The sequence below is a fragment of the Phyllobates terribilis genome, unplaced genomic scaffold, assembly GCF_046119375.1.
Source record: "Phyllobates terribilis strain yellow unplaced genomic scaffold, ASM4611937v1 Scaffold_27__1_contigs__length_16484149, whole genome shotgun sequence".
Classification (NCBI taxonomy): Eukaryota; Metazoa; Chordata; class Amphibia; order Anura; family Dendrobatidae; genus Phyllobates; species Phyllobates terribilis.
In genome coordinates this window covers 5,516,133-5,542,721 of record NW_027362787.1, presented here as the reverse complement: position 1 = coordinate 5,542,721, position 26,589 = coordinate 5,516,133, and the positions used below count along the sequence as shown (strand labels likewise).

Below are 26,589 nucleotides of genomic sequence, written 5' to 3'. Positions count from 1 at the left end.
CCAAAGAGTCCATCCCAAAATCCGACAAACAAGCAAAATGAACAAAAAACATTGAATTCAATTCTTTCTGATTTTAGAAACTGCATTAAAGAAGGGGTGCACCGGTCCTGGAGATACTGCAATACCAGGTCAATGCGTGGAGTGGACAGAGCAAGCTCTTTTTCCATCTCCCTGTTCTAAAAATCCATTTAATATATGGTCCCCAGATAGGGGACGTATCAGATATTAAACTGATAAGAACAGATACTACACTTGATCTTAGCCAAAAGGCCGAGAAGCGATAACCAGAATTGGTTTCAAACTACGGAGCCACCCAAGGATCCTGAAAAGTCCATTTGTGGAGATGAGCTCCTGGACTCCCGTTAAGAAGACATGTTGTCAACCTCTAGATCCCTTACATGCCTGCACTTTTCGGCTTGCTGCTGCTGCAATCCACGCGTTTTAGATCTGCATAACTCCACCTCTTTAAACACAGCACCTTCACCCCCTGCTGTTCCCACCCGCCTCAACACCGTTGGAAGGGAGGAGAACCAATTAAGGCGGGGGGTGGGGTGGAACGAGCAGCTGTCTACCCTTAGCAGGAGGGCTCCTGATTACATACCTCTCCTGCTGCTGCTGCTGCTGGCTGTCCAGCAGCAGACTGAAGGTGGCTGCTGCTGTGCACAGGTATATAAAGGCTCAGAGCCTATTATGACACGCGCAGCCAGCGTTCCATTGCCACATTCCATCTACTGCAGGCAGGATACCTGGCTGGCTGAATGTCGCTGAGAAGCTCACAGAGACCGCCATAAGCAACAGTTTAACAGAATGCCACAGACTAATCAACCAAACTTTTTGGGTTGGGTTCTCTTTTATAGTCTGCAGGCATTAAATGAAAGAAGTCAGTGTTCCAGCAGAAGGAGACAACGTTTCAGAAAAGGCATTGTAGCAAACCAAAAAAGAAATTTTAAGCGCAGCAGAGTAACCAGCGCACATACCTGTTAGCTCAGGTGAGTTTAAAAGGCTGCTGTTGATAACAAGGGCATTTGCTAAATAGATGGTGTGTGTGCAACAATATACTGAAAGGTCAATTATATTGTGCAGCTTATCTCACCACCTGTAGTTATTTAGGTGAAAGCTCCAAAATGCTTGCCTAATATGTCTGTTTATCCAAAAGGAAGTAAAAAGGGAGAGCTAGAAAGATAGCATTGCATCACATTACATGGCAATGCAATGCACAGTTGCTGAAGTTGAACCAAAATGAGCTTGTAATCTGGCTTCTGCAACTTTGAACATGAAAAATCCAATGAGGAGAAGAAAAGCAAAGCCAAAGAGTCCATCCCAAAATCCGACAAACAAGCAAAATGAACAAAAAACATTGAATTCAATTCTTTCTGATTTTAGAAACTGCATTAAAGAAGGGGTGCACCGGTCCTGGAGATACTGCAATACCAGGTCAATGCGTGGAGTGGACAGAGCAAGCTCTTTTTCCATCTCCCTGTTCTAAAAATCCATTTAATATATGGTCCCCAGATAGGGGACGTATCAGATATTAAACTGATAAGAACAGATACTACACTTGATCTTAGCCAAAAGGCCGAGAAGCGATAACCAGAATTGGTTTCAAACTACGGAGCCACCCAAGGATCCTGAAAAGTCCATTTGTGGAGATGAGCTCCTGGACTCCCGTTAAGAAGACATGTTGTCAACCTCTAGATCCCTTACATGCCTGCACTTTTCGGCTTGCTGCTGCTGCAATCCACGCGTTTTAGATCTGCATAACTCCACCTCTTTAAACACAGCACCTTCACCCCCTGCTGTTCCCACCCGCCTCAACACCGTTGGAAGGGAGGAGAACCAATTAAGGCGGGGGGTGGGGTGGAACGAGCAGCTGTCTACCCTTAGCAGGAGGGCTCCTGATTACATACCTCTCCTGCTGCTGCTGCTGCTGGCTGTCCAGCAGCAGACTGAAGGTGGCTGCTGCTGTGCACAGGTATATAAAGGCTCAGAGCCTATTATGACACGCGCAGCCAGCGTTCCATTGCCACATTCCATCTACTGCAGGCAGGATACCTGGCTGGCTGAATGTCGCTGAGAAGCTCACAGAGACCGCCATAAGCAACAGTTTAACAGAATGCCACAGACTAATCAACCAAACTTTTTGGGTTGGGTTCTCTTTTATAGTCTGCAGGCATTAAATGAAAGAAGTCAGTGTTCCAGCAGAAGGAGACAACGTTTCAGAAAAGGCATTGTAGCAAACCAAAAAAGAAATTTTAAGCGCAGCAGAGTAACCAGCGCACATACCTGTTAGCTCAGGTGAGTTTAAAAGGCTGCTGTTGATAACAAGGGCATTTGCTAAATAGATGGTGTGTGTGCAACAATATACTGAAAGGTCAATTATATTGTGCAGCTTATCTCACCACCTGTAGTTATTTAGGTGAAAGCTCCAAAATGCTTGCCTAATATGTCTGTTTATCCAAAAGGAAGTAAAAAGGGAGAGCTAGAAAGATAGCATTGCATCACATTACATGGCAATGCAATGCACAGTTGCTGAAGTTGAACCAAAATGAGCTTGTAATCTGGCTTCTGCAACTTTGAACATGAAAAATCCAATGAGGAGAAGAAAAGCAAAGCCAAAGAGTCCATCCCAAAATCCGACAAACAAGCAAAATGAACCAAAAACATTGAATTCAATTCTTTCTGATTTTAGAAACTGCATTAAAGAAGGGGTGCACCGGTCCTGGAGATAATGCAATACCAGGTCAATGCGTGGAGTGGACAGAGCAAGCTCTTTTTCCATCTCCCTGTTCTAAAAATCCATTTAATATATGGTCCCCAGATAGGGGACGTATCAGATATTAAACTGATAAGAACAGATACTACACTTGATCTTAGCCAAAAGGCCGAGAAGCGATAACCAGAATTGGTTTCAAACTACGGAGCCACCCAAGGATCCTGAAAAGTCCATTTGTGGAGATGAGCTCCTGGACTCCCGTTAAGAAGACATGTTGTCAACCTCTAGATCCCTTACATGCCTGCACTTTTCGGCTTGCTGCTGCTGCAATCCACGCGTTTTAGATTTGCATAACTCCACCTCTTTAAACACAGCACCTTCACCCCCTGCTGTTCCCACCCGCCTCAACACCGTTGGAAGGGAGGAGAACCAATTAAGGCGGGGGGTGGGGTGGAACGAGCAGCTGTCTACCCTTAGCAGGAGGGCTCTTGATTACATACCTCTCCTGCTGCTGCTGCTGCTGGCTGTCCAGCAGCAGACTGAAGGTGGCTGCTGCTGTGCACAGGTATATAAAGGCTCAGAGCCTATTATGACACGCGCAGCCAGCGTTCCATTGCCACATTCCATCTACTGCAGGCAGGATACCTGGCTGGCTGAATGTCGCTGAGAAGCTCACAGAGACCGCCATAAGCAACAGTTTAACAGAATGCCACAGACTAATCAACCAAACTTTTTGGGTTGGGTTCTCTTTTATAGTCTGCAGGCATTAAATGAAAGAAGTCAGTGTTCCAGCAGAAGGAGACAACGTTTCAGAAAAGGCATTGTAGCAAACCAAAAAAGAAATTTTAAGCGCAGCAGAGTAACCAGCGCACATACCTGTTAGCTCAGGTGAGTTTAAAAGGCTGCTGTTGATAACAAGGGCATTTGCTAAATAGATGGTGTGTGTGCAACAATATACTGAAAGGTCAATTATATTGTGCAGCTTATCTCACCACCTGTAGTTATTTAGGTGAAAGCTCCAAAATGCTTGCCTAATATGTCTGTTTATCCAAAAGGAAGTAAAAAGGGAGAGCTAGAAAGATAGCATTGCATCACATTACATGGCAATGCAATGCACAGTTGCTGAAGTTGAACCAAAATGAGCTTGTAATCTGGCTTCTGCAACTTTGAACATGAAAAATCCAATGAGGAGAAGAAAAGCAAAGCCAAAGAGTCCATCCCAAAATCCGACAAACAAGCAAAATGAGCAAAAAACATTGAATTCAATTCTTTCTGATTTTAGAAACTGCATTAAAGAAGGGGTGCACCGGTCCTGGAGATACTGCAATACCAGGTCAATGCGTGGAGTGGACAGAGCAAGCTCTTTTTCCATCTCCCTGTTCTAAAAATCCATTTAATATATGGTCCCCAGATAGGGGACGTATCAGATATTAAACTGATAAGAACAGATACTACACTTGATCTTAGCCAAAAGGCCGAGAAGCGATAACCAGAATTGGTTTCAAACTACGGAGCCACCCAAGGATCCTGAAAAGTCCATTTGTGGAGATGAGCTCCTGGACTCCCGTTAAGAAGACATGTTGTCAACCTCTAGATCCCTTACATGCCTGCACTTTTCGGCTTGCTGCTGCTGCAATCCACGCGTTTTAGATCTGCATAACTCCACCTCTTTAAACACAGCACCTTCACCCCCTGCTGTTCCCACCCGCCTCAACACCGTTGGAAGGGAGGAGAACCAATTAAGGCGGGGGGTGGGGTGGAACGAGCAGCTGTCTACCCTTAGCAGGAGGGCTCCTGATTACATACCTCTCCTGCTGCTGCTGCTGCTGGCTGTCCAGCAGCAGACTGAAGGTGGCTGCTGCTGTGCACAGGTATATAAAGGCTCAGAGCCTATTATGACACGCGCAGCCAGCGTTCCATTGCCACATTCCATCTACTGCAGGCAGGATACCTGGCTGGCTGAATGTCGCTGAGAAGCTCACAGAGACCGCCATAAGCAACAGTTTAACAGAATGCCACAGACTAATCAACCAAACTTTTTGGGTTGGGTTCTCTTTTATAGTCTGCAGGCATTAAATGAAAGAAGTCAGTGTTCCAGCAGAAGGAGACAACGTTTCAGAAAAGGCATTGTAGCAAACCAAAAAAGAAATTTTAAGCGCAGCAGAGTAACCAGCGCACATACCTGTTAGCTCAGGTGAGTTTAAAAGGCTGCTGTTGATAACAAGGGCATTTGCTAAATAGATGGTGTGTGTGCAACAATATACTGAAAGGTCAATTATATTGTGCAGCTTATCTCACCACCTGTAGTTATTTAGGTGAAAGCTCCAAAATGCTTGCCTAATATGTCTGTTTATCCAAAAGGAAGTAAAAAGGGAGAGCTAGAAAGATAGCATTGCATCACATTACATGGCAATGCAATGCACAGTTGCTGAAGTTGAACCAAAATGAGCTTGTAATCTGGCTTCTGCAACTTTGAACATGAAAAATCCAATGAGGAGAAGAAAAGCAAAGCCAAAGAGTCCATCCCAAAATCCGACAAACAAGCAAAATGAACAAAAAACATTGAATTCAATTCTTTCTGATTTTAGAAACTGCATTAAAGAAGGGGTGCACCGGTCCTGGAGATACTGCAATACCAGGTCAATGCGTGGAGTGGACAGAGCAAGCTCTTTTTCCATCTCCCTGTTCTAAAAATCCATTTAATATATGGTCCCCAGATAGGGGACGTATCAGATATTAAACTGATAAGAACAGATACTACACTTGATCTTAGCCAAAAGGCCGAGAAGCGATAACCAGAATTGGTTTCAAACTACGGAGCCACCCAAGGATCCTGAAAAGTCCATTTGTGGAGATGAGCTCCTGGACTCCCGTTAAGAAGACATGTTGTCAACCTCTAGATCCCTTACATGCCTGCACTTTTCGGCTTGCTGCTGCTGCAATCCACGCGTTTTAGATCTGCATAACTCCACCTCTTTAAACACAGCACCTTCACCCCCTGCTGTTCCCACCCGCCTCAACACCGTTGGAAGGGAGGAGAACCAATTAAGGCGGGGGGTGGGGTGGAACGAGCAGCTGTCTACCCTTAGCAGGAGGGCTCCTGATTACATACCTCTCCTGCTGCTGCTGCTGCTGGCTGTCCAGCAGCAGACTGAAGGTGGCTGCTGCTGTGCACAGGTATATAAAGGCTCAGAGCCTATTATGACACGCGCAGCCAGCGTTCCATTGCCACATTCCATCTACTGCAGGCAGGATACCTGGCTGGCTGAATGTCGCTGAGAAGCTCACAGAGACCGCCATAAGCAACAGTTTAACAGAATGCCACAGACTAATCAACCAAACTTTTTGGGTTGGGTTCTCTTGTATAGTCTGCAGGCATTAAATGAAAGAAGTCAGTGTTCCAGCAGAAGGAGACAACGTTTCAGAAAAGGCATTGTAGCAAACCAAAAAAGAAATTTTAAGCGCAGCAGAGTAACCAGCGCACATACCTGTTAGCTCAGGTGAGTTTAAAAGGCTGCTGTTGATAACAAGGGCATTTGCTAAATAGATGGTGTGTGTGCAACAATATACTGAAAGGTCAATTATATTGTGCAGCTTATCTCACCACCTGTAGTTATTTAGGTGAAAGCTCCAAAATGCTTGCCTAATATGTCTGTTTATCCAAAAGGAAGTAAAAAGGGAGAGCTAGAAAGATAGCATTGCATCACATTACATGGCAATGCAATGCACAGTTGCTGAAGTTGAACCAAAATGAGCTTGTAATCTGGCTTCTGCAACTTTGAACATGAAAAATCCAATGAGGAGAAGAAAAGCAAAGCCAAAGAGTCCATCCCAAAATCCGACAAACAAGCAAAATGAACAAAAAACATTGAATTCAATTCTTTCTGATTTTAGAAACTGCATTAAAGAAGGGGTGCACCGGTCCTGGAGATACTGCAATACCAGGTCAATGCGTGGAGTGGACAGAGCAAGCTCTTTTTCCATCTCCCTGTTCTAAAAATCCATTTAATATATGGTCCCCAGATAGGGGACGTATCAGATATTAAACTGATAAGAACAGATACTACACTTGATCTTAGCCAAAAGGCCGAGAAGCGATAACCAGAATTGGTTTCAAACTACGGAGCCACCCAAGGATCCTGAAAAGTCCATTTGTGGAGATGAGCTCCTGGACTCCCGTTAAGAAGACATGTTGTCAACCTCTAGATCCCTTACATGCCTGCACTTTTCGGCTTGCTGCTGCTGCAATCCACGCGTTTTAGATCTGCATAACTCCACCTCTTTAAACACAGCACCTTCACCCCCTGCTGTTCCCACCCGCCTCAACACCGTTGGAAGGGAGGAGAACCAATTAAGGCGGGGGGTGGGGTGGAACGAGCAGCTGTCTACTCTTAGCAGGAGGGCTCCTGATTACATACCTCTCCTGCTGCTGCTGCTGCTGGCTGTCCAGCAGCAGACTGAAGGTGGCTGCTGCTGTGCACAGGTATATAAAGGCTCAGAGCCTATTATGACACGCGCAGCCAGCGTTCCATTGCCACATTCCATCTACTGCAGGCAGGATACCTGGCTGGCTGAATGTCGCTGAGAAGCTCACAGAGACCGCCATAAGCAACAGTTTAACAGAATGCCACAGACTAATCAACCAAACTTTTTGGGTTGGGTTCTCTTTTATAGTCTGCAGGCATTAAATGAAAGAAGTCAGTGTTCCAGCAGAAGGAGACAACGTTTCAGAAAAGGCATTGTAGCAAACCAAAAAAGAAATTTTAAGCGCAGCAGAGTAACCAGCGCACATACCTGTTAGCTCAGGTGAGTTTAAAAGGCTGCTGTTGATAACAAGGGCATTTGCTAAATAGATGGTGTGTGTGCAACAATATACTGAAAGGTCAATTATATTGTGCAGCTTATCTCACCACCTGTAGTTATTTAGGTGAAAGCTCCAAAATGCTTGCCTAATATGTCTGTTTATCCAAAAGGAAGTAAAAAGGGAGAGCTAGAAAGATAGCATTGCATCACATTACATGGCAATGCAATGCACAGTTGCTGAAGTTGAACCAAAATGAGCTTGTAATCTGGCTTCTGCAACTTTGAACATGAAAAATCCAATGAGGAGAAGAAAAGCAAAGCCAAAGAGTCCATCCCAAAATCCGACAAACAAGCAAAATGAACAAAAAACATTGAATTCAATTCTTTCTGATTTTAGAAACTGCATTAAAGAAGGGGTGCACCGGTCCTGGAGATACTGCAATACCAGGTCAATGCGTGGAGTGGACAGAGCAAGCTCTTTTTCCATCTCCCTGTTCTAAAAATCCATTTAATATATGGTCCCCAGATAGGGGACGTATCAGATATTAAACTGATAAGAACAGATACTACACTTGATCTTAGCCAAAAGGCCGAGAAGCGATAACCAGAATTGGTTTCAAACTACGGAGCCACCCAAGGATCCTGAAAAGTCCATTTGTGGAGATGAGCTCCTGGACTCCCGTTAAGAAGACATGTTGTCAACCTCTAGATCCCTTACATGCCTGCACTTTTCGGCTTGCTGCTGCTGCAATCCACGCGTTTTAGATCTGCATAACTCCACCTCTTTAAACACAGCACCTTCACCCCCTGCTGTTCCCACCCGCCTCAACACCGTTGGAAGGGAGGAGAACCAATTAAGGCGGGGGGTGGGGTGGAACGAGCAGCTGTCTACCCTTAGCAGGAGGGCTCCTGATTACATACCTCTCCTGCTGCTGCTGCTGCTGGCTGTCCAGCAGCAGACTGAAGGTGGCTGCTGCTGTGCACAGGTATATAAAGGCTCAGAGCCTATTATGACACGCGCAGCCAGCGTTCCATTGCCACATTCCATCTACTGCAGGCAGGATACCTGGCTGGCTGAATGTCGCTGAGAAGCTCACAGAGACCGCCATAAGCAACAGTTTAACAGAATGCCACAGACTAATCAACCAAACTTTTTGGGTTGGGTTCTCTTTTATAGTCTGCAGGCATTAAATGAAAGAAGTCAGTGTTCCAGCAGAAGGAGACAACGTTTCAGAAAAGGCATTGTAGCAAACCAAAAAAGAAATTTTAAGCGCAGCAGAGTAACCAGCGCACATACCTGTTAGCTCAGGTGAGTTTAAAAGGCTGCTGTTGATAACAAGGGCATTTGCTAAATAGATGGTGTGTGTGCAACAATATACTGAAAGGTCAATTATATTGTGCAGCTTATCTCACCACCTGTAGTTATTTAGGTGAAAGCTCCAAAATGCTTGCCTAATATGTCTGTTTATCCAAAAGGAAGTAAAAAGGGAGAGCTAGAAAGATAGCATTGCATCACATTACATGGCAATGCAATGCACAGTTGCTGAAGTTGAACCAAAATGAGCTTGTAATCTGGCTTCTGCAACTTTGAACATGAAAAATCCAATGAGGAGAAGAAAAGCAAAGCCAAAGAGTCCATCCCAAAATCCGACAAACAAGCAAAATGAACCAAAAACATTGAATTCAATTCTTTCTGATTTTAGAAACTGCATTAAAGAAGGGGTGCACCGGTCCTGGAGATACTGCAATACCAGGTCAATGCGTGGAGTGGACAGAGCAAGCTCTTTTTCCATCTCCCTGTTCTAAAAATCCATTTAATATATGGTCCCCAGATAGGGGACGTATCAGATATTAAACTGATAAGAACAGATACTACACTTGATCTTAGCCAAAAGGCCGAGAAGCGATAACCAGAATTGGTTTCAAACTACGGAGCCACCCAAGGATCCTGAAAAGTCCATTTGTGGAGATGAGCTCCTGGACTCCCGTTAAGAAGACATGTTGTCAACCTCTAGATCCCTTACATGCCTGCACTTTTCGGCTTGCTGCTGCTGCAATCCACGCGTTTTAGATCTGCATAACTCCACCTCTTTAAACACAGCACCTTCACCCCCTGCTGTTCCCACCCGCCTCAACACCGTTGGAAGGGAGGAGAACGAATTAAGGCGGGGGGTGGGGTGGAACGAGCAGCTGTCTACCCTTAGCAGGAGGGCTCCTGATTACATACCTCTCCTGCTGCTGCTGCTGCTGGCTGTCCAGCAGCAGACTGAAGGTGGCTGCTGCTGTGCACAGGTATATAAAGGCTCAGAGCCTATTATGACACGCGCAGCCAGCGTTCCATTGCCACATTCCATCTACTGCAGGCAGGATACCTGGCTGGCTGAATGTCGCTGAGAAGCTCACAGAGACCGCCATAAGCAACAGTTTAACAGAATGCCACAGACTAATCAACCAAACTTTTTGGGTTGGGTTCTCTTTTATAGTCTGCAGGCATTAAATGAAAGAAGTCAGTGTTCCAGCAGAAGGAGACAACGTTTCAGAAAAGGCATTGTAGCAAACCAAAAAAGAAATTTTAAGCGCAGCAGAGTAACCAGCGCACATACCTGTTAGCTCAGGTGAGTTTAAAAGGCTGCTGTTGATAACAAGGGCATTTGCTAAATAGATGGTGTGTGTGCAACAATATACTGAAAGGTCAATTATATTGTGCAGCTTATCTCACCACCTGTAGTTATTTAGGTGAAAGCTCCAAAATGCTTGCCTAATATGTCTGTTTATCCAAAAGGAAGTAAAAAGGGAGAGCTAGAAAGATAGCATTGCATCACATTACATGGCAATGCAATGCACAGTTGCTGAAGTTGAACCAAAATGAGCTTGTAATCTGGCTTCTGCAACTTTGAACATGAAAAATCCAATGAGGAGAAGAAAAGCAAAGCCAAAGAGTCCATCCCAAAATCCGACAAACAAGCAAAATGAACAAAAAACATTGAATTCAATTCTTTCTGATTTTAGAAACTGCATTAAAGAAGGGGTGCACCGGTCCTGGAGATACTGCAATACCAGGTCAATGCGTGGAGTGGACAGAGCAAGCTCTTTTTCCATCTCCCTGTTCTAAAAATCCATTTAATATATGGTCCCCAGATAGGGGACGTATCAGATATTAAACTGATAAGAACAGATACTACACTTGATCTTAGCCAAAAGGCCGAGAAGCGATAACCAGAATTGGTTTCAAACTACGGAGCCACCCAAGGATCCTGAAAAGTCCATTTGTGGAGATGAGCTCCTGGACTCCCGTTAAGAAGACATGTTGTCAACCTCTAGATCCCTTACATGCCTGCACTTTTCGGCTTGCTGCTGCTGCAATCCACGCGTTTTAGATCTGCATAACTCCACCTCTTTAAACACAGCACCTTCACCCCCTGCTGTTCCCACCCGCCTCAACACCGTTGGAAGGGAGGAGAACCAATTAAGGCGGGGGGTGGGGTGGAACGAGCAGCTGTCTACCCTTAGCAGGAGGGCTCCTGATTACATACCTCTCCTGCTGCTGCTGCTGCTGGCTGTCCAGCAGCAGACTGAAGGTGGCTGCTGCTGTGCACAGGTATATAAAGGCTCAGAGCCTAATATGACACGCGCAGCCAGCGTTCCATTGCCACATTCCATCTACTGCAGGCAGGATACCTGGCTGGCTGAATGTCGCTGAGAAGCTCACAGAGACCACCATAAGCAACAGTTTAACAGAATGCCACAGACTAATCAACCAAACTTTTTGGGTTGGGTTCTCTTTTATAGTCTGCAGGCATTAAATGAAAGAAGTCAGTGTTCCAGCAGAAGGAGACAACGTTTCAGAAAAGGCATTGTAGCAAACCAAAAAAGAAATTTTAAGCGCAGCAGAGTAACCAGCGCACATACCTGTTAGCTCAGGTGAGTTTAAAAGGCTGCTGTTGATAACAAGGGCATTTGCTAAATAGATGGTGTGTGTGCAACAATATACTGAAAGGTCAATTATATTGTGCAGCTTATCTCACCACCTGTAGTTATTTAGGTGAAAGCTCCAAAATGCTTGCCTAATATGTCTGTTTATCCAAAAGGAAGTAAAAAGGGAGAGCTAGAAAGATAGCATTGCATCACATTACATGGCAATGCAATGCACAGTTGCTGAAGTTGAACCAAAATGAGCTTGTAATCTGGCTTCTGCAACTTTGAACATGAAAAATCCAATGAGGAGAAGAAAAGCAAAGCCAAAGAGTCCATCCCAAAATCCGACAAACAAGCAAAATGAACAAAAAACATTGAATTCAATTCTTTCTGATTTTAGAAACTGCATTAAAGAAGGGGTGCACCGGTCCTGGAGATACTGCAATACCAGGTCAATGCGTGGAGTGGACAGAGCAAGCTCTTTTTCCATCTCCCTGTTCTAAAAATCCATTTAATATATGGTCCCCAGATAGGGGACGTATCAGATATTAAACTGATAAGAACAGATACTACACTTGATCTTAGCCAAAAGGCCGAGAAGCGATAACCAGAATTGGTTTCAAACTACGGAGCCACCCAAGGATCCTGAAAAGTCCATTTGTGGAGATGAGCTCCTGGACTCCCGTTAAGAAGACATGTTGTCAACCTCTAGATCCCTTACATGCCTGCACTTTTCGGCTTGCTGCTGCTGCAATCCACGCGTTTTAGATCTGCATAACTCCACCTCTTTAAACACAGCACCTTCACCCCCTGCTGTTCCCACCCGCCTCAACACCGTTGGAAGGGAGGAGAACCAATTAAGGCGGGGGGTGGGGTGGAACGAGCAGCTGTCTACCCTTAGCAGGAGGGCTCCTGATTACATACCTCTCCTGCTGCTGCTGCTGCTGGCTGTCCAGCAGCAGACTGAAGGTGGCTGCTGCTGTGCACAGGTATATAAAGGCTCAGAGCCTATTATGACACGCGCAGCCAGCGTTCCATTGCCACATTCCATCTACTGCAGGCAGGATACCTGGCTGGCTGAATGTCGCTGAGAAGCTCACAGAGACCGCCATAAGCTACAGTTTAACAGAATGCCACAGACTAATCAACCAAACTTTTTGGGTTGGGTTCTCTTTTATAGTCTGCAGGCATTAAATGAAAGAAGTCAGTGTTCCAGCAGAAGGAGACAACGTTTCAGAAAAGGCATTGTAGCAAACCAAAAAAGAAATTTTAAGCGCAGCAGAGTAACCAGCGCACATACCTGTTAGCTCAGGTGAGTTTAAAAGGCTGCTGTTGATAACAAGGGCATTTGCTAAATAGATGGTGTGTGTGCAACAATATACTGAAAGGTCAATTATATTGTGCAGCTTATCTCACCACCTGTAGTTATTTAGGTGAAAGCTCCAAAATGCTTGCCTAATATGTCTGTTTATCCAAAAGGAAGTAAAAAGGGAGAGCTAGAAAGATAGCATTGCATCACATTACATGGCAATGCAATGCACAGTTGCTGAAGTTGAACCAAAATGAGCTTGTAATCTGGCTTCTGCAACTTTGAACATGAAAAATCCAATGAGGAGAAGAAAAGCAAAGCCAAAGAGTCCATCCCAAAATCCGACAAACAAGCAAAATGAACAAAAAACATTGAATTCAATTCTTTCTGATTTTAGAAACTGCATTAAAGAAGGGGTGCACCGGTCCTGGAGATACTGCAATACCAGGTCAATGCGTGGAGTGGACAGAGCAAGCTCTTTTTCCATCTCCCTGTTCTAAAAATCCATTTAATATATGGTCCCCAGATAGGGGACGTATCAGATATTAAACTGATAAGAACAGATACTACACTTGATCTTAGCCAAAAGGCCGAGAAGCGATAACCAGAATTGGTTTCAAACTACGAAGCCACCCAAGGATCCTGAAAAGTCCATTTGTGGAGATGAGCTCCTGGACTCCCGTTAAGAAGACATGTTGTCAACCTCTAGATCCCTTACATGCCTGCACTTTTCGGCTTGCTGCTGCTGCAATCCACGCGTTTTAGATCTGCATAACTCCACCTCTTTAAACACAGCACCTTCACCCCCTGCTGTTCCCACCCGCCTCAACACCGTTGGAAGGGAGGAGAACCAATTAAGGCGGGGGGTGGGGTGGAACGAGCAGCTGTCTACCCTTAGCAGGAGGGCTCCTGATTACATACCTCTCCTGCTGCTGCTGCTGCTGGCTGTCCAGCAGCAGACTGAAGGTGGCTGCTGCTGTGCACAGGTATATAAAGGCTCAGAGCCTATTATGACACGCGCAGCCAGCGTTCCATTGCCACATTCCATCTACTGCAGGCAGGATACCTGGCTGGCTGAATGTCGCTGAGAAGCTCACAGAGACCGCCATAAGCAACAGTTTAACAGAATGCCACAGACTAATCAACCAAACTTTTTGGGTTGGGTTCTCTTTTATAGTCTGCAGGCATTAAATGAAAGAAGTCAGTGTTCCAGCAGAAGGAGACAACGTTTCAGAAAAGGCATTGTAGCAAACCAAAAAAGAAATTTTAAGCGCAGCAGAGTAACCAGCGCACATACCTGTTAGCTCAGGTGAGTTTAAAAGGCTGCTGTTGATAACAAGGGCATTTGCTAAATAGATGGTGTGTGTGCAACAATATACTGAAAGGTCAATTATATTGTGCAGCTTATCTCACCACCTGTAGTTATTTAGGTGAAAGCTCCAAAATGCTTGCCTAATATGTCTGTTTATCCAAAAGGAAGTAAAAAGGGAGAGCTAGAAAGATAGCATTGCATCACATTACATGGCAATGCAATGCACAGTTGCTGAAGTTGAACCAAAATGAGCTTGTAATCTGGCTTCTGCAACTTTGAACATGAAAAATCCAATGAGGAGAAGAAAAGCAAAGCCAAAGAGTCCATCCCAAAATCCGACAAACAAGCAAAATGAACAATAAACATTGAATTCAATTCTTTCTGATTTTAGAAACTGCATTAAAGAAGGGGTGCACCGGTCCTGGAGATACTGCAATACCAGGTCAATGCGTGGAGTGGACAGAGCAAGCTCTTTTTCCATCTCCCTGTTCTAAAAATCCATTTAATATATGGTCCCCAGATAGGGGACGTATCAGATATTAAACTGATAAGAACAGATACTACACTTGATCTTAGCCAAAAGGCCGAGAAGCGATAACCAGAATTGGTTTCAAACTACGGAGCCACCCAAGGATCCTGAAAAGTCCATTTGTGGAGATGAGCTCCTGGACTCCCGTTAAGAAGACATGTTGTCAACCTCTAGATCCCTTACATGCCTGCACTTTTCGGCTTGCTGCTGCTGCAATCCACGCGTTTTAGATCTGCATAACTCCACCTCTTTAAACACAGCACCTTCACCCCCTGCTGTTCCCACCCGCCTCAACACCGTTGGAAGGGAGGAGAACCAATTAAGGCGGGGGGTGGGGTGGAACGAGCAGCTGTCTACCCTTAGCAGGAGGCCTCCTGATTACATACCTCTCCTGCTGCTGCTGCTGCTGGCTGTCCAGCAGCAGACTGAAGGTGGCTGCTGCTGTGCACAGGTATATAAAGGCTCAGAGCCTATTATGACACGCGCAGCCAGCGTTCCATTGCCACATTCCATCTACTGCAGGCAGGATACCTGGCTGGCTGAATGTCGCTGAGAAGCTCACAGAGACCGCCATAAGCAACAGTTTAACAGAATGCCACAGACTAATCAACCAAACTTTTTGGGTTGGGTTCTCTTTTATAGTCTGCAGGCATTAAATGAAAGAAGTCAGTGTTCCAGCAGAAGGAGACAACGTTTCAGAAAAGGCATTGTAGCAAACCAAAAAAGAAATTTTAAGCGCAGCAGAGTAACCAGCGCACATACCTGTTAGCTCAGGTGAGTTTAAAAGGCTGCTGTTGATAACAAGGGCATTTGCTAAATAGATGGTGTGTGTGCAACAATATACTGAAAGGTCAATTATATTGTGCAGCTTATCTCACCACCTGTAGTTATTTAGGTGAAAGCTCCAAAATGCTTGCCTAATATGTCTGTTTATCCAAAAGGAAGTAAAAAGGGAGAGCTAGAAAGATAGCATTGCATCACATTACATGGCAATGCAATGCACAGTTGCTGAAGTTGAACCAAAATGAGCTTGTAATCTGGCTTCTGCAACTTTGAACATGAAAAATCCAATGAGGAGAAGAAAAGCAAAGCCAAAGAGTCCATCCCAAAATCCGACAAACAAGCAAAATGAACAAAAAACATTGAATTCAATTCTTTCTGATTTTAGAAACTGCATTAAAGAAGGGGTGCACCGGTCCTGGAGATACTGCAATACCAGGTCAATGCGTGGAGTGGACAGAGCAAGCTCTTTTTCCATCTCCCTGTTCTAAAAATCCATTTAATATATGGTCCCCAGATAGGGGACGTATCAGATATTAAACTGATAAGAACAGATACTACACTTGATCTTAGCCAAAAGGCCGAGAAGCGATAACCAGAATTGGTTTCAAACTACGGAGCCACCCAAGGATCCTGAAAAGTCCATTTGTGGAGATGAGCTCCTGGACTCCCGTTAAGAAGACATGTTGTCAACCTCTAGATCCCTTACATGCCTGCACTTTTCGGCTTGCTGCTGCTGCAATCCACGCGTTTTAGATCTGCATAACTCCACCTCTTTAAACACAGCACCTTCACCCCCTGCTGTTCCCACCCGCCTCAACACCGTTGGAAGGGAGGAGAACCAATTAAGGCGGGGGGTGGGGTGGAACGAGCAGCTGTCTACCCTTAGCAGGAGGCCTCCTGATTACATACCTCTCCTGCTGCTGCTGCTGCTGGCTGTCCAGCAGCAGACTGAAGGTGGCTGCTGCTGTGCACAGGTATATAAAGGCTCAGAGCCTATTATGACACGCGCAGCCAGCGTTCCATTGCCACATTCCATCTACTGCAGGCAGGATACCTGGCTGGCTGAATGTCGCTGAGAAGCTCACAGAGACCGCCATAAGCAACAGTTTAACAGAATGCCACAGACTAATCAACCAAACTTTTTGGGTTGGGTTCTCTTTTATAGTCTGCAGGCATTAAATGAAAGAAGTCAGTGTTCCAGCAGAAGGAGACAACGTTTCAGAAAAGGCATTGTAGCAAACCAAAAAAGAAATTTTAAGCGCAGCAGAGTAACCAGCGCACATACCTGTTAGCTCAGGTGAGTTTAAAAGGCTGCTGTTGATAACAAGGGCATTTGCTAAATAGATGGTGTGTGTGCAACAATATACTGAAAGGTCAATTATATTGTGCAGCTTATCTCACCACCTGTAGTTATTTAGGTGAAAGCTCCAAAATGCTTGCCTAATATGTCTGTTTATCCAAAAGGAAGTAAAAAGGGAGAGCTAGAAAGATAGCATTGCATCACATTACATGGCAATGCAATGCACAGTTGCTGAAGTTGAACCAAAATGAGCTTGTAATCTGGCTTCTGCAACTTTGAACATGAAAAATCCAATGAGGAGAAGAAAAGCAAAGCCAAAGAGTCCATCCCAAAATCCGACAAACAAGCAAAATGAACAAAAAACATTGAATTCAATTCTTTCTGATTTTAGAAACTGCATTAAAGAAGGGGTGCACCGGTCCTGGAGATACTGCAATACCAGGTCAATGCGTGGAGTGGACAGAGCAAGCTCTTTTTCCATCTCCCTGTTCTAAAAATCCATTTAATATATGGTCCCCAGATAGGGGACGTATCAGATATTAAACTGATAAGAACAGATACTACACTTGATCTTAGCCAAAAGGCCGAGAAGCGATAACCAGAATTGGTTTCAAACTACGGAGCCACCCAAGGATCCTGAAAAGTCCATTTGTGGAGATGAGCTCCTGGACTCCCGTTAAGAAGACATGTTGTCAACCTCTAGATCCCTTACATGCCTGCACTTTTCGGCTTGCTGCTGCTGCAATCCACGCGTTTTAGATCTGCATAACTCCACCTCTTTAAACACAGCACCTTCACCCCCTGCTGTTCCCACCCGCCTCAACACCGTTGGAAGGGAGGAGAACCAATTAAGGCGGGGGGTGGGGTGGAACGAGCAGCTGTCTACCCTTAGCAGGAGGGCTCCTGATTACATACCTCTCCTGCTGCTGCTGCTGCTGGCTGTCCAGCAGCAGACTGAAGGTGGCTGCTGCTGTGCACAGGTATATAAAGGCTCAGAACCTATTATGACACGCGCAGCCAGCGTTCGATTGCCACATTCCATCTACTGCAGGCAGGATACCTGGCTGGCTGAATGTCGCTGAGAAGCTCACAGAGACCGCCATAAGCAACAGTTTAACAGAATGCCACAGACTAATCAACCAAACTTTTTGGGTTGGGTTCTCTTTTATAGTCTGCAGGCATTAAATGAAAGAAGTCAGTGTTCCAGCAGAAGGAGACAACGTTTCAGAAAAGGCATTGTAGCAAACCAAAAAAGAAATTTTAAGCGCAGTAGAGTAACCAGCGCACATACCTGTTAGCTCAGGTGAGTTTAAAAGGCTGCTGTTGATAACAAGGGCATTTGCTAAATAGATGGTGTGTGTGCAACAATATACTGAAAGGTCAATTATATTGTGCAGCTTATCTCACCACCTGTAGTTATTTAGGTGAAAGCTCCAAAATGCTTGCCTAATATGTCTGTTTATCCAAAAGGAAGTAAAAAGGGAGAGCTAGAAAGATAGCATTGCATCACATTACATGGCAATGCAATGCACAGTTGCTGAAGTTGAACCAAAATGAGCTTGTAATCTGGCTTCTGCAACTTTGAACATGAAAAATCCAATGAGGAGAAGAAAAGCAAAGCCAAAGAGTCCATCCCAAAATCCGACAAACAAGCAAAATGAACAAAAAACATTGAATTCAATTCTTTCTGATTTTAGAAACTGCATTAAAGAAGGGGTGCACCGGTCCTGGAGATACTGCAATACCAGGTCAATGCGTGGAGTGGACAGAGCAAGCTCTTTTTCCATCTCCCTGTTCTAAAAATCCATTTAATATATGGTCCCCAGATAGGGGACGTATCAGATATTAAACTGATAAGAACAGATACTACACTTGATCTTAGCCAAAAGGCCGAGAAGCGATAACCAGAATTGGTTTCAAACTACGGAGCCACCCAAGGATCCTGAAAAGTCCATTTGTGGAGATGAGCTCCTGGACTCCCGTTAAGAAGACATGTTGTCAACCTCTAGATCCCTTACATGCCTGCACTTTTCGGCTTGCTGCTGCTGCAATCCACGCGTTTTAGATCTGCATAACTCCACCTCTTTAAACACAGCACCTTCACCCCCTGCTGTTCCCACCCGCCTCAACACCGTTGGAAGGGAGGAGAACCAATTAAGGCGGGGGGTGGGGTGGAACGAGCAGCTGTCTACCCTTAGCAGGAGGGCTCCTGATTACATACCTCTCCTGCTGCTGCTGCTGCTGGCTGTCCAGCAGCAGACTGAAGGTGGCTGCTGCTGTGCACAGGTATATAAAGGCTCAGAGCCTATTATGACACGCGCAGCCAGCGTTCCATTGCCACATTCCATCTACTGCAGGCAGGATACCTGGCTGGCTGAATGTCGCTGAGAAGCTCACAGAGACCGCCATAAGCAACAGTTTAACAGAATGCCACAGACTAATCAACCAAACTTTTTGGGTTGGGTTCTCTTTTATAGTCTGCAGGCATTAAATGAAAGAAGTCAGTGTTCCAGCAGAAGGAGACAACGTTTCAGAAAAGGCATTGTAGCAAACCAAAAAAGAAATTTTAAGCGCAGCAGAGTAACCAGCGCACATACCTGTTAGCTCAGGTGAGTTTAAAAGGCTGCTGTTGATAACAAGGGCATTTGCTAAATAGATGGTGTGTGTGCAACAATATACTGAAAGGTCAATTATATTGTGCAGCTTATCTCACCACCTGTAGTTATTTAGGTGAAAGCTCCAAAATGCTTGCCTAATATGTCTGTTTATCCAAAAGGAAGTAAAAAGGGAGAGCTAGAAAGATAGCATTGCATCACATTACATGGCAATGCAATGCACAGTTGCTGAAGTTGAACCAAAATGAGCTTGTAATCTGGCTTCTGCAACTTTGAACATGAAAAATCCAATGAGGAGAAGAAAAGCAAAGCCAAAGAGTCCATCCCAAAATCCGACAAACAAGCAAAATGAACAAAAAACATTGAATTCAATTCTTTCTGATTTTAGAAACTGCATTAAAGAAGGGGTGCACCGGTCCTGGAGATACTGCAATACCAGGTCAATGCGTGGAGTGGACAGAGCAAGCTCTTTTTCCATCTCCCTGTTCTAAAAATCCATTTAATATATGGTCCCCAGATAGGGGACGTATCAGATATTAAACTGATAAGAACAGATACTACACTTGATCTTAGCCAAAAGGCCGAGAAGCGATAACCAGAATTGGTTTCAAACTACGGAGCCACCCAAGGATCCTGAAAAGTCCATTTGTGGAGATGAGCTCCTGGACTCCCGTTAAGAAGACATGTTGTCAACTTCTAGATCCCTTACATGCCTGCACTTTTCGGCTTGCTGCTGCTGCAATCCACGCGTTTTAGATCTGCATAACTCCACCTCTTTAAACACAGCACCTTCACCCCCTGCTGTTCCCACCCGCCTCAACACCGTTGGAAGGGAGGAGAACCAATTAAGGCGGGGGGTGGGGTGGAACGAGCAGCTGTCTACCCTTAGCAGGAGGGCTCCTGATTACATACCTCTCCTGCTGCTGCTGCTGCTGGCTGTCCAGCAGCAGACTGAAGGTGGCTGCTGCTGTGCACAGGTATATAAAGGCTCAGAGCCTATTATGACACGCGCAGCCAGCGTTCCATTGCCACATTCCATCTACTGCAGGCAGGATACCTGGCTGGCTGAATGTCGCTGAGAAGCTCACAGAGACCGCCATAAGCAACAGTTTAACAGAATGCCACAGACTAATCAACCAAACTTTTTGGGTTGGGTTCTCTTTTATAGTCTGCAGGCATTAAATGAAAGAAGTCAGTGTTCCAGCAGAAGGAGACAACGTTTCAGAAAAGGCATTGTAGCAAACCAAAAAAGAAATTTTAAGCGCAGCAGAGTAACCAGCGCACATACCTGTTAGCTCAGGTGAGTTTAAAAGGCTGCTGTTGATAACAAGGGCATTTGCTAAATAGATGGTGTGTGTGCAACAATATACTGAAAGGTCAATTATATTGTGCAGCTTATCTCACCACCTGTAGTTATTTAGGTGAAAGCTCCAAAATGCTTGCCTAATATGTCTGTTTATCCAAAAGGAAGTAAAAAGGGAGAGCTAGAAAGATAGCATTTCATCACATTACATGGCAATGCAATGCACAGTTGCTGAAGTTGAACCAAAATGAGCTTGTAATCTGGCTTCTGCAACTTTGAACATGAAAAATCCAATGAGGAGAAGAAAAGCAAAGCCAAAGAGTCCATCCCAAAATCCGACAAACAAGCAAAATGAACAAAAAACATTGAATTCAATTCTTTCTGATTTTAGAAACTGCATTAAAGAAGGGGTGCACCGGTCCTGGAGATACTGCAATACCAGGTCAATGCGTGGAGTGGACAGAGCAAGCTCTTTTTCCATCTCCCTGTTCTAAAAATCCATTTAATATATGTTCCCCAGATAGGGGACGTATCAGATATTAAACTGATAAGAACAGATACTACACTTGATCTTAGCCAAAAGGCCGAGAAGCGATAACCAGAATTGGTTTCAAACTACGGAGCCACCCAAGGATCCTGAAAAGTCCATTTGTGGAGATGAGCTCCTGGACTCCCGTTAAGAAGACATGTTGTCAACCTCTAGATCCCTTACATGCCTGCACTTTTCGGCTTGCTGCTGCTGCAATCCACGCGTTTTAGATCTGCATAACTCCACCTCTTTAAACACAGCACCTTCACCCCCTGCTGTTCCCACCCGCCTCAACACCGTTGGAAGGGAGGAGAACCAATTAAGGCGGGGGGTGGGGTGGAACGAGCAGCTGTCTACCCTTAGCAGGAGGGCTCCTGATTACATACCTCTCCTGCTGCTGCTGCTGCTGGCTGTCCAGCAGCAGACTGAAGGTGGCTGCTGCTGTGCACAGGTATATAAAGGCTCAGAGCCTATTATGACACGCGCAGCCAGCGTTCCATTGCCACATTCCATCTACTGCAGGCAGGATACCTGGCTGGCTGAATGTCGCTGAGAAGCTCACAGAGACCGCCATAAGCAACAGTTTAACAGAATGCCACAGACTAATCAACCAAACTTTTTGGGTTGGGTTCTCTTTTATAGTCTGCAGGCATTAAATGAAAGAAGTCAGTGTTCCAGCAGAAGGAGACGTTTCAGAAAAGGCATTGTAGCAAACCAAAAAAGAAATTTTAAGCGCAGCAGAGTAACCAGCGCACATACCTGTTAGCTCAGGTGAGTTTAAAAGGCTGCTGTTGATAACAAGGGCATTTGCTAAATAGATGGTGTGTGTGCAACAATATACTGAAAGGTCAATTATATTGTGCAGCTTATCTCACCACCTGTAGTTATTTAGGTGAAAGCTCCAAAATGCTTGCCTAATATGTCTGTTTATCCAAAAGGAAGTAAAAAGGGAGAGCTAGAAAGATAGCATTGCATCACATTACATGGCAATGCAATGCACAGTTGCTGAAGTTGAACCAAAATGAGCTTGTAATCTGGCTTCTGCAACTTTGAACATGAAAAATCCATTGAGGAGAAGAAAAGCAAAGCCAAAGAGTCCATCCCAAAATCCGACAAACAAGCAAAATGAACAAAAAACATTGAATTCAATTCTTTCTGATTTTAGAAACTGCATTAAAGAAGGGGTGCACCGGTCCTGGAGATACTGCAATACCAGGTCAATGCGTGGAGTGGACAGAGCAAGCTCTTTTTCCATCTCCCTGTTCTAAAAATCCATTTAATATATGGTCCCCAGATAGGGGACGTATCAGATATTAAACTGATAAGAACAGATACTACACTTGATCTTAGCCAAAAGGCCGAGAAGCGATAACCAGAATTGGTTTCAAACTACGGAGCCACCCAAGGATCCTGAAAAGTCCATTTGTGGAGATGAGCTCCTGGACTCCCGTTAAGAAGACATGTTGTCAACCTCTAGATCCCTTACATGCCTGCACTTTTCGGCTTGCTGCTGCTGCAATCCACGCGTTTTAGATCTGCATAACTCCACCTCTTTAAACACAGCACCTTCACCCCCTGCTGTTCCCACCCGCCTCAACACCGTTGGAAGGGAGGAGAACCAATTAAGGCGGGGGGTGGGGTGGAACGAGCAGCTGTCTACCCTTAGCAGGAGGGCTCCTGATTACATACCTCTCCTGCTGCTGCTGCTGCTGGCTGTCCAGCAGCAGACTGAAGGTGGCTGCTGCTGTGCACAGGTATATAAAGGCTCAGAGCCTATTATGACACGCGCAGCCAGCGTTCCATTGCCACATTCCATCTACTGCAGGCAGGATACCTGGCTGGCTGAATGTCGCTGAGAAGCTCACAGAGACCGCCATAAGCAACAGTTTAACAGAATGCCACAGACTAATCAACCAAACTTTTTGGGTTGGGTTCTCTTTTATAGTCTGCAGGCATTAAATGAAAGAAGTCAGTGTTCCAGCAGAAGGAGACAACGTTTCAGAAAAGGCATTGTAGCAAACCAAAAAAGAAATTTTAAGCGCAGCAGAGTAACCAGCGCACATACCTGTTAGCTCAGGTGAGTTTAAAAGGCTGCTGTTGATAACAAGGGCATTTGCTAAATAGATGGTGTGTGTGCAACAATATACTGAAAGGTCAATTATATTGTGCAGCTTATCTCACCACCTGTAGTTATTTAGGTGAAAGCTCCAAAATGCTTGCCTAATATGTCTGTTTATCCAAAAGGAAGTAAAAAGGGAGAGCTAGAAAGATAGCATTGCATCACATTACATGGCAATGCAATGCACAGTTGCTGAAGTTGAACCAAAATGAGCTTGTAATCTGGCTTCTGCAACTTTGAACATGAAAAATCCAATGAGGAGAAGAAAAGCAAAGCCAAAGAGTCCATCCCAAAATCCGACAAACAAGCAAAATGAACAAAAAACATTGAATTCAATTCTTTCTGATTTTAGAAACTGCATTAAAGAAGGGGTGCACCGGTCCTGGAGATACTGCAATACCAGGTCAATGCGTGGAGTGGACAGAGCAAGCTCTTTTTCCATCTCCCTGTTCTAAAAATCCATTTAATATATGGTCCCCAGATAGGGGACGTATCAGATATTAAACTGATAAGAACAGATACTACACTTGATCTTAGCCAAAAGGCCGAGAAGCGATAACCAGAATTGGTTTCAAACTACGGAGCCACCCAAGGATCCTGAAAAGTCCATTTGTGGAGATGAGCTCCTGGACTCCCGTTAAGAAGACATGTTGTCAACCTCTAGATCCCTTACATGCCTGCACTTTTCGGCTTGCTGCTGCTGCAATCCACGCGTTTTAGATCTGCATAACTCCACCTCTTTAAACACAGCACCTTCACCCCCTGCTGTTCCCACCCGCCTCAACACCGTTGGAAGGGAGGAGAACCAATTAAGGCGGGGGGTGGGGTGGAACGAGCAGCTGTCTACCCTTAGCAGGAGGGCTCCTGATTACATACCTCTCCTGCTGCTGCTGCTGCTGGCTGTCCAGCAGCAGACTGAAGGTGGCTGCTGCTGTGCACAGGTATATAAAGGCTCAGAGCCTATTATGACACGCGCAGCCAGCGTTCCATTGCCACATTCCATCTACTGCAGGCAGGATACCTGGCTGGCTGAATGTCGCTGAGAAGCTCACAGAGACCGCCATAAGCAACAGTTTAACAGAATGCCACAGACTAATCAACCAAACTTTTTGGGTTGGGTTCTCTTTTATAGTCTGCAGGCATTAAATGAAAGAAGTCAGTGTTCCAGCAGAAGGAGACAACGTTTCAGAAAAGGCATTGTAGCAAACCAAAAAAGAAATTTTAAGCGCAGCAGAGTAACCAGCGCACATACCTGTTAGCTCAGGTGAGTTTAAAAGGCTGCTGTTGATAACAAGGGCATTTGCTAAATAGATGGTGTGTGTGCAACAATATACTGAAAGGTCAATTATATTGTGCAGCTTATCTCACCACCTGTAGTTATTTAGGTGAAAGCTCCAAAATGCTTGCCTAATATGTCTGTTTATCCAAAAGGAAGTAAAAAGGGAGAGCTAGAAAGATAGCATTGCATCACATTACATGGCAATGCAATGCACAGTTGCTGAAGTTGAACCAAAATGAGCTTGTAATCTGGCTTCTGCAACTTTGAACATGAAAAATCCAATGAGGAGAAGAAAAGCAAAGCCAAAGAGTCCATCCCAAAATCCGACAAACAAGCAAAATGAACAAAAAACATTGAATTCAATTCTTTCTGATTTTAGAAACTGCATTAAAGAAGGGGTGCACCGGTCCTGGAGATACTGCAATACCAGGTCAATGCGTGGAGTGGACAGAGCAAGCTCTTTTTCCATCTCCCTGTTCTAAAAATCCATTTAATATATGGTCCCCAGATAGGGGACGTATCAGATATTAAACTGATAAGAACAGATACTACACTTGATCTTAGCCAAAAGGCCGAGAAGCGATAACCAGAATTGGTTTCAAACTACGGAGCCACCCAAGGATCCTGAAAAGTCCATTTGTGGAGATGAGCTCCTGGACTCCCGTTAAGAAGACATGTTGTCAACCTCTAGATCCCTTACATGCCTGCACTTTTCGGCTTGCTGCTGCTGCAATCCACGCGTTTTAGATCTGCATAACTCCACCTCTTTAAACACAGCACCTTCACCCCCTGCTGTTCCCACCCGCCTCAACACCGTTGGAAGGGAGGAGAACCAATTAAGGCGGGGGGTGGGGTGGAACGAGCAGCTGTCTACCCTTAGCAGGAGGGCTCCTGATTACATACCTCTCCTGCTGCTGCTGCTGCTGGCTGTCCAGCAGCAGACTGAAGGTGGCTGCTGCTGTGCACAGGTATATAAAGGCTCAGAGCCTATTATGACACGCGCAGCCAGCGTTCCATTGCCACATTCCATCTACTGCAGGCAGGATACCTGGCTGGCTGAATGTCGCTGAGAAGCTCACAGAGACCGCCATAAGCAACAGTTTAACAGAATGCCACAGACTAATCAACCAAACTTTTTGGGTTGGGTTCTCTTTTATAGTCTGCAGGCATTAAATGAAAGAAGTCAGTGTTCCAGCAGAAGGAGACAACGTTTCAGAAAAGGCATTGTAGCAAACCAAAAAAGAAATTTTAAGCGCAGCAGAGTAACCAGCGCACATACCTGTTAGCTCAGGTGAGTTTAAAAGGCTGCTGTTGATAACAAGGGCATTTGCTAAATAGATGGTGTGTGTGCAACAATATACTGAAAGGTCAATTATATTGTGCAGCTTATCTCACCACCTGTAGTTATTTAGGTGAAAGCTCCAAAATGCTTGCCTAATATGTCTGTTTATCCAAAAGGAAGTAAAAAGGGAGAGCTAGAAAGATAGCATTGCATCACATTACATGGCAATGCAATGCACAGTTGCTGAAGTTGAACCAAAATGAGCTTGTAATCTGGCTTCTGCAACTTTGAACATGAAAAATCCAATGAGGAGAAGAAAAGCAAAGCCAAAGAGTCCATCCCAAAATCCGACAAACAAGCAAAATGAACAAAAAACATTGAATTCAATTCTTTCTGATTTTAGAAACTGCATTAAAGAAGGGGTGCACCGGTCCTGGAGATACTGCAATACCAGGTCAATGCGTGGAGTGGACAGAGCAAGCTCTTTTTCCATCTCCCTGTTCTAAAAATCCATTTAATATATGGTCCCCAGATAGGGGACGTATCAGATATTAAACTGATAAGAACAGATCAGGTTTCAACATAATTTATTAAGTGCGTAAAAGATGGTTTACAATCAAAAAACAACAACACAAACAGTACATTATTAAAACACAGAATTCCACCCATAAAAACCCCATATACGATTAGCATCCCTCCTCCCAATACATTTGACATCCCTCAAGTAATAAATATACATCTGGCTAAAAGCAATTTTAAGACAATCCTTCACAGAAATAGCATCACGTTTAAAAAGTA

At 44.8% G+C, this 26,589-nt stretch overlaps 21 non-coding genes across 21 annotated transcripts; all 21 read right to left on the bottom strand.

The window, feature by feature from the left end:
• Window positions 1–91: 91 nt before the first annotated feature.
• Window positions 92–282, bottom strand: LOC141178190 (U2 spliceosomal RNA). The gene has a single exon (XR_012254498.1). It is a non-coding gene; the product is annotated as a U2 spliceosomal RNA (small nuclear RNA).
• Window positions 283–1,397: 1,115 nt separating this feature from the next.
• On the bottom strand, window positions 1,398–1,588 carry LOC141178189 (U2 spliceosomal RNA). The gene has a single exon (XR_012254497.1). It is a non-coding gene; the product is annotated as a U2 spliceosomal RNA (small nuclear RNA).
• Window positions 1,589–2,703: 1,115 nt separating this feature from the next.
• LOC141178339 (U2 spliceosomal RNA) lies at window positions 2,704–2,894 on the bottom strand. The gene has a single exon (XR_012254634.1). It is a non-coding gene; the product is annotated as a U2 spliceosomal RNA (small nuclear RNA).
• A 1,115-nt stretch (window positions 2,895–4,009) lies between these two features.
• LOC141178188 (U2 spliceosomal RNA) lies at window positions 4,010–4,200 on the bottom strand. Its single transcript, XR_012254496.1, has one exon. It is a non-coding gene; the product is annotated as a U2 spliceosomal RNA (small nuclear RNA).
• A 1,115-nt stretch (window positions 4,201–5,315) lies between these two features.
• On the bottom strand, window positions 5,316–5,506 carry LOC141178186 (U2 spliceosomal RNA). The gene has a single exon (XR_012254495.1). It is a non-coding gene; the product is annotated as a U2 spliceosomal RNA (small nuclear RNA).
• Window positions 5,507–6,621: 1,115 nt separating this feature from the next.
• Window positions 6,622–6,812, bottom strand: LOC141178185 (U2 spliceosomal RNA). Its single transcript, XR_012254494.1, has one exon. It is a non-coding gene; the product is annotated as a U2 spliceosomal RNA (small nuclear RNA).
• A 1,115-nt stretch (window positions 6,813–7,927) lies between these two features.
• On the bottom strand, window positions 7,928–8,118 carry LOC141178184 (U2 spliceosomal RNA). The gene has a single exon (XR_012254493.1). It is a non-coding gene; the product is annotated as a U2 spliceosomal RNA (small nuclear RNA).
• A 1,115-nt stretch (window positions 8,119–9,233) lies between these two features.
• On the bottom strand, window positions 9,234–9,424 carry LOC141178172 (U2 spliceosomal RNA). Its single transcript, XR_012254490.1, has one exon. It is a non-coding gene; the product is annotated as a U2 spliceosomal RNA (small nuclear RNA).
• Window positions 9,425–10,539: 1,115 nt separating this feature from the next.
• Window positions 10,540–10,730, bottom strand: LOC141178160 (U2 spliceosomal RNA). The gene has a single exon (XR_012254489.1). It is a non-coding gene; the product is annotated as a U2 spliceosomal RNA (small nuclear RNA).
• A 1,115-nt stretch (window positions 10,731–11,845) lies between these two features.
• Window positions 11,846–12,036, bottom strand: LOC141178147 (U2 spliceosomal RNA). Its single transcript, XR_012254487.1, has one exon. It is a non-coding gene; the product is annotated as a U2 spliceosomal RNA (small nuclear RNA).
• Window positions 12,037–13,151: 1,115 nt separating this feature from the next.
• LOC141178135 (U2 spliceosomal RNA) lies at window positions 13,152–13,342 on the bottom strand. Its single transcript, XR_012254486.1, has one exon. It is a non-coding gene; the product is annotated as a U2 spliceosomal RNA (small nuclear RNA).
• Window positions 13,343–14,457: 1,115 nt separating this feature from the next.
• On the bottom strand, window positions 14,458–14,648 carry LOC141178123 (U2 spliceosomal RNA). The gene has a single exon (XR_012254485.1). It is a non-coding gene; the product is annotated as a U2 spliceosomal RNA (small nuclear RNA).
• Window positions 14,649–15,763: 1,115 nt separating this feature from the next.
• LOC141178111 (U2 spliceosomal RNA) lies at window positions 15,764–15,954 on the bottom strand. The gene has a single exon (XR_012254484.1). It is a non-coding gene; the product is annotated as a U2 spliceosomal RNA (small nuclear RNA).
• A 1,115-nt stretch (window positions 15,955–17,069) lies between these two features.
• LOC141178098 (U2 spliceosomal RNA) lies at window positions 17,070–17,260 on the bottom strand. Its single transcript, XR_012254483.1, has one exon. It is a non-coding gene; the product is annotated as a U2 spliceosomal RNA (small nuclear RNA).
• Window positions 17,261–18,375: 1,115 nt separating this feature from the next.
• LOC141178085 (U2 spliceosomal RNA) lies at window positions 18,376–18,566 on the bottom strand. The gene has a single exon (XR_012254482.1). It is a non-coding gene; the product is annotated as a U2 spliceosomal RNA (small nuclear RNA).
• Window positions 18,567–19,681: 1,115 nt separating this feature from the next.
• Window positions 19,682–19,872, bottom strand: LOC141178073 (U2 spliceosomal RNA). Its single transcript, XR_012254481.1, has one exon. It is a non-coding gene; the product is annotated as a U2 spliceosomal RNA (small nuclear RNA).
• Window positions 19,873–20,987: 1,115 nt separating this feature from the next.
• LOC141177494 (U2 spliceosomal RNA) lies at window positions 20,988–21,178 on the bottom strand. Its single transcript, XR_012254083.1, has one exon. It is a non-coding gene; the product is annotated as a U2 spliceosomal RNA (small nuclear RNA).
• A 1,112-nt stretch (window positions 21,179–22,290) lies between these two features.
• Window positions 22,291–22,481, bottom strand: LOC141178061 (U2 spliceosomal RNA). Its single transcript, XR_012254480.1, has one exon. It is a non-coding gene; the product is annotated as a U2 spliceosomal RNA (small nuclear RNA).
• Window positions 22,482–23,596: 1,115 nt separating this feature from the next.
• LOC141178049 (U2 spliceosomal RNA) lies at window positions 23,597–23,787 on the bottom strand. Its single transcript, XR_012254479.1, has one exon. It is a non-coding gene; the product is annotated as a U2 spliceosomal RNA (small nuclear RNA).
• Window positions 23,788–24,902: 1,115 nt separating this feature from the next.
• On the bottom strand, window positions 24,903–25,093 carry LOC141178037 (U2 spliceosomal RNA). The gene has a single exon (XR_012254478.1). It is a non-coding gene; the product is annotated as a U2 spliceosomal RNA (small nuclear RNA).
• Window positions 25,094–26,208: 1,115 nt separating this feature from the next.
• LOC141177795 (U2 spliceosomal RNA) lies at window positions 26,209–26,398 on the bottom strand. The gene has a single exon (XR_012254344.1). It is a non-coding gene; the product is annotated as a U2 spliceosomal RNA (small nuclear RNA).
• Window positions 26,399–26,589: the final 191 nt, after the last annotated feature.